The sequence below is a fragment of the Symphalangus syndactylus genome, chromosome 2, assembly GCF_028878055.3.
Source record: "Symphalangus syndactylus isolate Jambi chromosome 2, NHGRI_mSymSyn1-v2.1_pri, whole genome shotgun sequence".
In the NCBI taxonomy this organism is placed as follows: Eukaryota; Metazoa; Chordata; class Mammalia; order Primates; family Hylobatidae; genus Symphalangus; species Symphalangus syndactylus.
The window spans coordinates 27,565,582-27,573,270 of NC_072424.2; the positions used below are offsets into that span (position 1 = coordinate 27,565,582).

Consider the following 7,689-nt stretch of genomic DNA (forward strand, 5'->3'; position numbering starts at 1 on the left):
ACCTAAAACATTACCACCTGATTTATTTCCAACATTCACTAACCATCATTATATCTGACTATCTTAAGGTGCTTGATGCCCAACACAAAGCCTGACACAATCTCACATCGTTTTGCAGTTTCAATATGCTTTGTTCTCGTCCCAAATACTCATATTCTGTTGTACTACTATAAGCTATTATATAACAGGAGGTGGGGAAAATTTAAAAAATACTGCAGCACTACCAGCCATTTAGCATACTGAGTTCCCACAGTTGCTTAGTGGGTGTTCTGAAACTAGGCCATTTTCTAGTATTAAGAATTTCAAATCACTACTTCCAAAGTACAGAAATAAATGTCTTCAAGATTAAATCATAAAACCTTACTATTTTAAGCTGCCTAGTATATAAGCATCCCATTTCTATGAGTTTAGAGTTGCAATCAGCACATGGTAGATAAACAAATATTTGTTTTAGGAGCAAAATAACTAGCTCTCCTACCTATCCTTATAGTCACAGAATTCAAGAGATCACAATATTAAAATAAAATGTAATTTATTTGAACCAGAACTAAAGCTGTGGTGAAATTTTGAATTCTATATTGCAGATATATACAAACCCAAACTGAATTAAATATAATCTATTTCAGGTCACCCAATCTGTCAGACACCACATACTTTAAGCAAAGAACTATGACTTTCAACCTAATTTTCCCAGTCCAGGTAACCAGGAAATGCCAAGGAATTAAGCTTATTTTCTTTAACAGAATAAAAGTTGAAGAAACACTTAGCTATTTTGTCTTATCAATACAACAGGTTATGTTTTCATTAAAAGTGGATAAAGAAAAAGATGTTGCTACTCAATTTTACATATTTCATAGCAAAGTGAACAAAGAAACACATGGTAAGCATAATATCTACCTCTACAAATTATAAGGTAGTATATTATACTGCACTGATTCAGTATTTTCAGCTAATTGTTTCAACTTAAATTTTGTTCAATAAATACTGTTACCTACTATGTTTTACCTCATTAAGCAAACCTTTCCAGTAAGAAAAGCTTAACACAGTAAAAGTTTTAAATTCTATCATTTTGAATGGAATTTTTCCAAAATACATGAGGTTATTAATAAAACTTACTAATATCCAATAACCTCTTTTTCATGATCCTAGATCATTTTTTTTTTATACTATTCTATGTATAAAACAAAGTGTCTTGAAAGATTCTACGCATGTTTGTCATAACATTAAGTTGCTATAAACTGCTGTTTTTACAAAATGTCTTGCATCTGGCTTTTTGAGTTTTTCTTCTGCTCTTCATTTTCAACTCTCTTATGCCTCTAGGAGTAATTTCAGTCCTTTTTACATTTGGTTACCAAACTTTTAAAAATTGTGCACTATGTGAGAATAAAAATGCCTGAATTAAGGCTTGAAGGACTCTAAGAACAGAAAATGTGTGTTTAAAAACAAGAACATTATGACATCTCTTTGTCCTTCCTTTGGGCCTGTTCAGTTTGTTTTGGAGCTGTAGACTATTCATCTAAAACTAATTTTCCACTTGGAACCTACAGAGTCTAGACATTGTATACGGGTGGAACAGTAAATAAGACAGACATACTCAATGCTTATCTTGAAGCTTACAACAGTCTAGCAATACAGACAGACATCAAACATATCATTACAAAAATTGTGTTATAAAAAAGGAAGTACAAGCACTAGGATACCTTCAAACAGAAGAACCTAACTAGGGATGAAAGGAAGGTCTCCCAAAGTATGGGATACAAAATTGAGGACTGAAGGGTGATTAGAGTTTAGCCACATGAAGAGTGCATGAGGTAGTAACCAAGCCGATGACACCAGATAGTTTTAGTTTCCTAATAAGTAATCTCAAGATAAATGAGGTGTAACAACATGTTTAAGGCAATTGCTAAAATATTAATATTTTAAAAAGAAATTTCTCAAATTGCTATAATAAAAATAATTAAAAGGATCAAGAAATGCAAATAAGTGTTTTAACACAGAAAACTATGGCACTCTGCAGGGAATGGAGTTTGGGATATCAAAATTAGGCCTCACGTGATACACCCTGGAAGAAGTATTAAATTATATTGCATGAAAGGTCAGGCGTGGTGGTTCACACTTGTAATTCCAGCACTTTGGGAGGCCAAGGCAGGTGGATTGTTTGAGCTCAGGAGTTTGAGACCAGCCTGGGCAACACAGCAAAAACCTAGTCTCTACAAAAAACAGAAAAATTAGCCAGGCATGGTGGCACACACCTGTAGTCCAGTTACATGAGAGGTTAAAGTGGGAGGATCACTTGAGCCCAGGGAGGTCAGGGCTGCAATGAGCCCCATGATTGTGCCACTGCACTCTAGTCTGGGTGACAGAGCGAGACCCTGTCTTGAAAATAGAAACAAAAACAGCAACAACAAAAAAATACTGCGTGAAAAAGAGACCCTGTCTTAAAAAAAAACAAAACAAAAAAATACTGCGTAAAAAATTAGTCAATTCTCAAGTTCAGAGAACTTTTAAATCATACAAGACAATTACAAAGCCTGCTTCTAGGACATAATTGTTGACCATACAGTCTGACTTACCTGAAGAGTGGCACTGTCAAGTAAGTATGGAAAGTGTTTTTTAAAGTGTACTCAAAAAAGAGTACATTTTAAATGATTATACAAAAAAAAAAACTTTACCATGAATTCTAAGAAAGTTCATAAATGTTACTCTTAACATGATACATAAATGCTGAGAAAAGATATTTAAGTATTGTTTTTTATTTTAATTTTTTTTTTTTTTGAGACAAAGTCTCACTCCGTCGCCTAGGCTGGAGTGCAGTAGCACGTTCTCGGCTTACCACAGCCTCCACCTCCCGGGTTCAAGAGATTCTCCTGCCTCAGCCTCCCGAGTAGCTGGGATTACAGGTGCCTGCCACCACGCCCAGCTAATTTTTTGTATTTTTAGTAGAGACGGGGTTTCACTACATTGGCCAGGCTGGTCTCAAACTCCTGACCTCAAGCGATCCGCCCACCTCAGCTTCTCAAAGTGCAAGGATTACAGGCATGAGCCACCACGCCCGGCCTTAAGCATGATTTTGAAACATTATCATTATCCAAGTTCTAAGCCTGGGAATTATTCCCCACGTTACACTGATATATTCTCCTTGTATTTAATTAAAATATTAATGAAAAATAGGTGAACATTTTTCCCTTCTTTTCACAGGTGTTGAAGGTAAAGTTTTAAATAACAGTTTGGTCAACATTAATACAGATCTGCAGTTCAAAGCCCAAATAAAATTAGGAACACAAGAAATATTATTATTAATAACATAAGCTTTAAAGTCTACTGTATGACCTAATATTATTACTAGAATCCAAACTGTTATTCTTCTCTAATTGTCCAAGTGGACCTAAACATATCTAACCTTTGTGCTTTTTCTATCCTCCCCTATCCTACTTATTCCTCAAGAGTTCATTCCAGTCCTGTCCTCCAGTAGGCACTGCCAATTATATGTGCAGCGTGAGTCTTAACCATCTGAATTTGCCAGTGTATACTGCTGTTAAAAGCATGTGTCACATTGTTTAACAATTAACTATTGACTTGTCCAGTTCATGCAACAAACTCTGAACTTACTGAAAGAAGGAAACATTTATCTCTGTATCCACAGAGCCTGGGACACACATGGCATTCAGCAGAAGTTCCATGACATTGGTGAATGTGAAACTGTAGTTACTAAGAAATATTTATAGAACAAAATTGAAAAGTTAAAGACTATTTGCAAGACTGAGAAAGTACTGAAAGCAGGAAGAAGTGTTATACAACACAAAACTGGAAACTGAAAAAAACCCAAATTTAACTGATCAAATTAACTCCAAGTTCTAGAAATTATGTGTCAAAACAGGCCATTTCCACTTTACCTCCAAGACATTAGAAAAACTAAAAGAAAAAAATATTTATCTTTGTCAGCTGTAAAATTACTTAAAATTATAGGACTTTTAAATAGTAATTGAGGGCAAATAAAGTATTTAAACGTCAGAAGTCTTCCTAGTGCTATCAACAAAAGATAGTCATGCACAAACAATTTATAAAAATATTTCAGGTTCATTTCACATAGGGACCAATTATACCCCTTTTTAAGGTCTCCCGTTTTAGCCACAAGCAGTATGTTCACTCTTTCTCATAAATGAATCCTTACCTTTTAGGGCATGTACTACTTTTTGCAATCAGTTCTGACCTTTAGAGAAGTTGGAATGAGATATACGGTGTGAAAATGAATTAGTGTTCTTTTAAATCTTGATAATGGGAACTGCATGCTTTCTCAAGAAGCACATATGCTACCATCATCTCAAAAGCTTAAGGATCGTTGGTAATTAGAATATCCTTTTGTGTGTATAAACTTTGCTTTGCTGAATTAAAGATGCTGTGTTAAAAAGTTGAGACCCGGGGGAAAATACCAAACAAAACCAGAATGAACATTAATTTATATTAAAATAATTCAATTATATATTTTAGAACATAAAAGTTTCTCAGACTTATGTATGTTTCAATCTGTAATGATTAACAAACACTTTTAAGAACACTATAATATATGAAGTTCAAGCATACCATAGGTCATCTGTAATTTAGAAATTATTCAGATTTTAAAAGTCAGTTTAGACAGAAAATATAAAAATTTACTATATTAAGAGAAAATATTTCAAAAAAGATCTACAGGACACAACTTTCATGCAGTGTAACAAGTAAATGAAACAAAATTCAGAAGGCCAAGCAGTTAAAATAGGGGATTACAAGGATAGCAGATGATATATGTCCATAAATTAGTCTTAAGATTCAGCCAACTTACATGTCTAATGCACAACATATAATGCATGAAATACAGGTCTACCAACAAGCAAAAATACCAACTCACTTAATATTTGAAGTACTCATTTAAGTATCACATAAAAGTACTTAATGTATAATTCTACTGCTAAATTACAGTTTCCATTTATTCATCTACAGCAAAATACTTACCAATCCCTACTAGTCTCATTAAGAAATGTCAAAATATCCAATTTATATTTAAATATCCTCTGTTAATTGATATGTTATAAACAAGTAGCAAAATTCTTCCAAGTCCAAGTTATAAATCTCAGAACTCACTGAAGGAGTTGTGAGTTAACTTGTTGTTTTTTATTGTTTGGGGTTTTTTTTAATCTTATTTTGTTATAAGCATAAATCTTAAGGCTTTTTCATACATGAAAGATACATGAATGATATAGTAAACCAAATTCTAAAGATATATTTCACTTAATCTTCAGCCTCCAAAAATATGCATCCTTATATCTACATATAGTTTATATCTTTTAGTTAATACACAGATTTTTGTATTTAAATATTTTTACAAAAAAAATCAAAATATCTGAAAGGTTTAAAGAACAGTCTTCCAGAAATATTAAATGATACAAATACTGAAAATGAGCATATTTTTAAGGCAAATATAACTATAATTTATCCACCTGTATAATAAAGAATTTCAACTTTATTCACCCATCCTCCATAATTCATACAGGTAAACCAAAGCAATAACTATACCAACCACTATTCGGAAGCCATCTTTGGAAACATTCCACATAGAATTCCAGTTTATGTCTCTCTGATGTGGAGAGAGAAAAGTCATTCTTCCCTGACCCGTCACAGAAAAAAGAGTAACATTTTAAAGGCGTAATTCCAGCAAGTGTGACAAAGGAATTTGTAATTTTCATGTTTCTATTTAAACATGAAATGTTTCAAATTTCCAACCGGCTTGTAGTTCACAAGTTGATGCATGACCTTTTACTTGCTACAACTACCAGAAAAACAGCTCTGATGAACTTTCTGAATACAGTAGTTTAAAAACTAAAAAAAAGATCTAGCTGCAAACTATTAATGTATATTTTAACATCACTCTTTAATCCATAATAATTTATGAGAAAATTTTTTAAACTTAAAAATTATATTAATAATGAGTGATCAGAAAACAAATGTCAACTTTTAATGTAGCTGTTTCTTCAAAAACTGAAGGGGGAATGTGGGGATGGTTAATGGATATAAAAAACAGAATGAATACGATCTAGTGTTTCATAGCACAACAGGGTGACCACACTCAATAAATTTAATTGCACATTTTAAAATAACTAAGAGTATAATTGGATATTTGTATCACAAAGGGTAGATGCTGGAGGTGATGGGATACCTCATTTACTCTAATGTGACTATTATGCATTGTATGCCTGTATCAATATCTCATATAACTCATAAACACCTGCTATGTACCCATAACAATTAAAAACTAAAAATAAAACTGAACAAGCACCTGGGGAAAATGCAGTACCCTTAAAGACATGTCCATAATTTGAAACTGGGATTTCAATATTGTTTTATATGTTGGCTTTATATTAAATTTCAGACATTTGAAAGTTACAAACCTTAGACAAAGCTTTTATTTAGTTTTGTCTTTATTTTTGTCTATTTTTCAAATGTGTATTTATAATTACATAAAAAGTTTCCAATATACTTTATGTCCAAATAAAGATAAAAGGTTTATCATACTCAGTCTAAGTTCCGTATGTGGAGAATGGTCATTCGCATACTTTATTCCTAAAATTCTTTTCACTGTCACACAGCAAAACATAACACTTGATAAATTCAAATTATAAATATAACCTTACTGAATGTTACAAATTGGATGCAATAGCTAAGTCTCTTCAAGTACACAGTAACAGTTCTACAGCCCACGGCATGGAGGATGAGGGTAAAGATTAGTAAGTACACTAATAAACTGAGGTGTTTAAAATTAAAACTATTTTTCAGTGGTGTTGCTGCATTTAGATACAAAAACACGTGGTTACACAAATGTACCTTAGGATTCTGAAAACCGTAACAAAAAGCTTTTGATACAGTAGTCCCTCTTGAGTAGAAACTAGACGCATTCGGTATCTAAGAAAAGTATAAGAAATGACACAGGTGTAAGCCTAGACACTGCTGGTAGTTACCACGCTGGAGGCAAACACTATACAGTCCACATCTGCAACCTAATTTTGCTTCAGCATCCCCAGAGACTTCGAAAATATTTCTTTGGGTAGGTTGCAAAACAGCGCTTCCTCTTTTATTCTCATCACCCCCATTACGATACAAAGCAACAGACAAGAAAAATCAAACTGCCAACTGTAAGGGCTTAAACACACACACAAAGTATCTTCTTTCTAGCTCCCGAATCGGTATTTATTCCACCTGTTTGTAACTCCATAATTCCACAATAACACAAACTGCCTGCTGAAAGAAAGGAAGAAAAGAAAGGAAAAAGAAAAGAAATAAAGAGAAAGAAAGGCAAATTAATGCTTAGGAGTCATTACTCTTCCACCTAGGCATGGGGGGAGGGGGATGGTACAAAAACAATGGATATTGAGGGGCTGGGAAAAAAATCGTCTTGTCCCAAAGCTTCTTGTGTTATGAGCCTGGGGGAGTCGGGGAAGAGTGAGACTACTTTTCCTCTCTCCCTAAAAGCTGTGCTATCACGGGGAGAGGTTGCCATCGGGCATGTTCTACGAGGCGGTCTCGAAGGGCTACAACTCGCTTCGCTAGGCAACACACCCAGAGCCGATCCAGCACTCTTCACTCAAGGGTTTTTAGGGAGAGGAGAACGGGAGAGCAAGGTAGACTCTAGGGAGGGGGCGCGAAGAGACCCCACCCTGT

General features: G+C 34.0%; 1 protein-coding gene across 2 annotated transcripts in view; it reads right to left on the reverse strand.

Moving 5' to 3' along the window:
• The window catches only part of SHOC2 (SHOC2 leucine rich repeat scaffold protein), a 93,504-nt gene that overhangs the window by 85,252 nt on the left and 563 nt on the right, over positions 1-7,689 (reverse strand). The gene's annotated exons all lie outside the window — the stretch shown is intronic.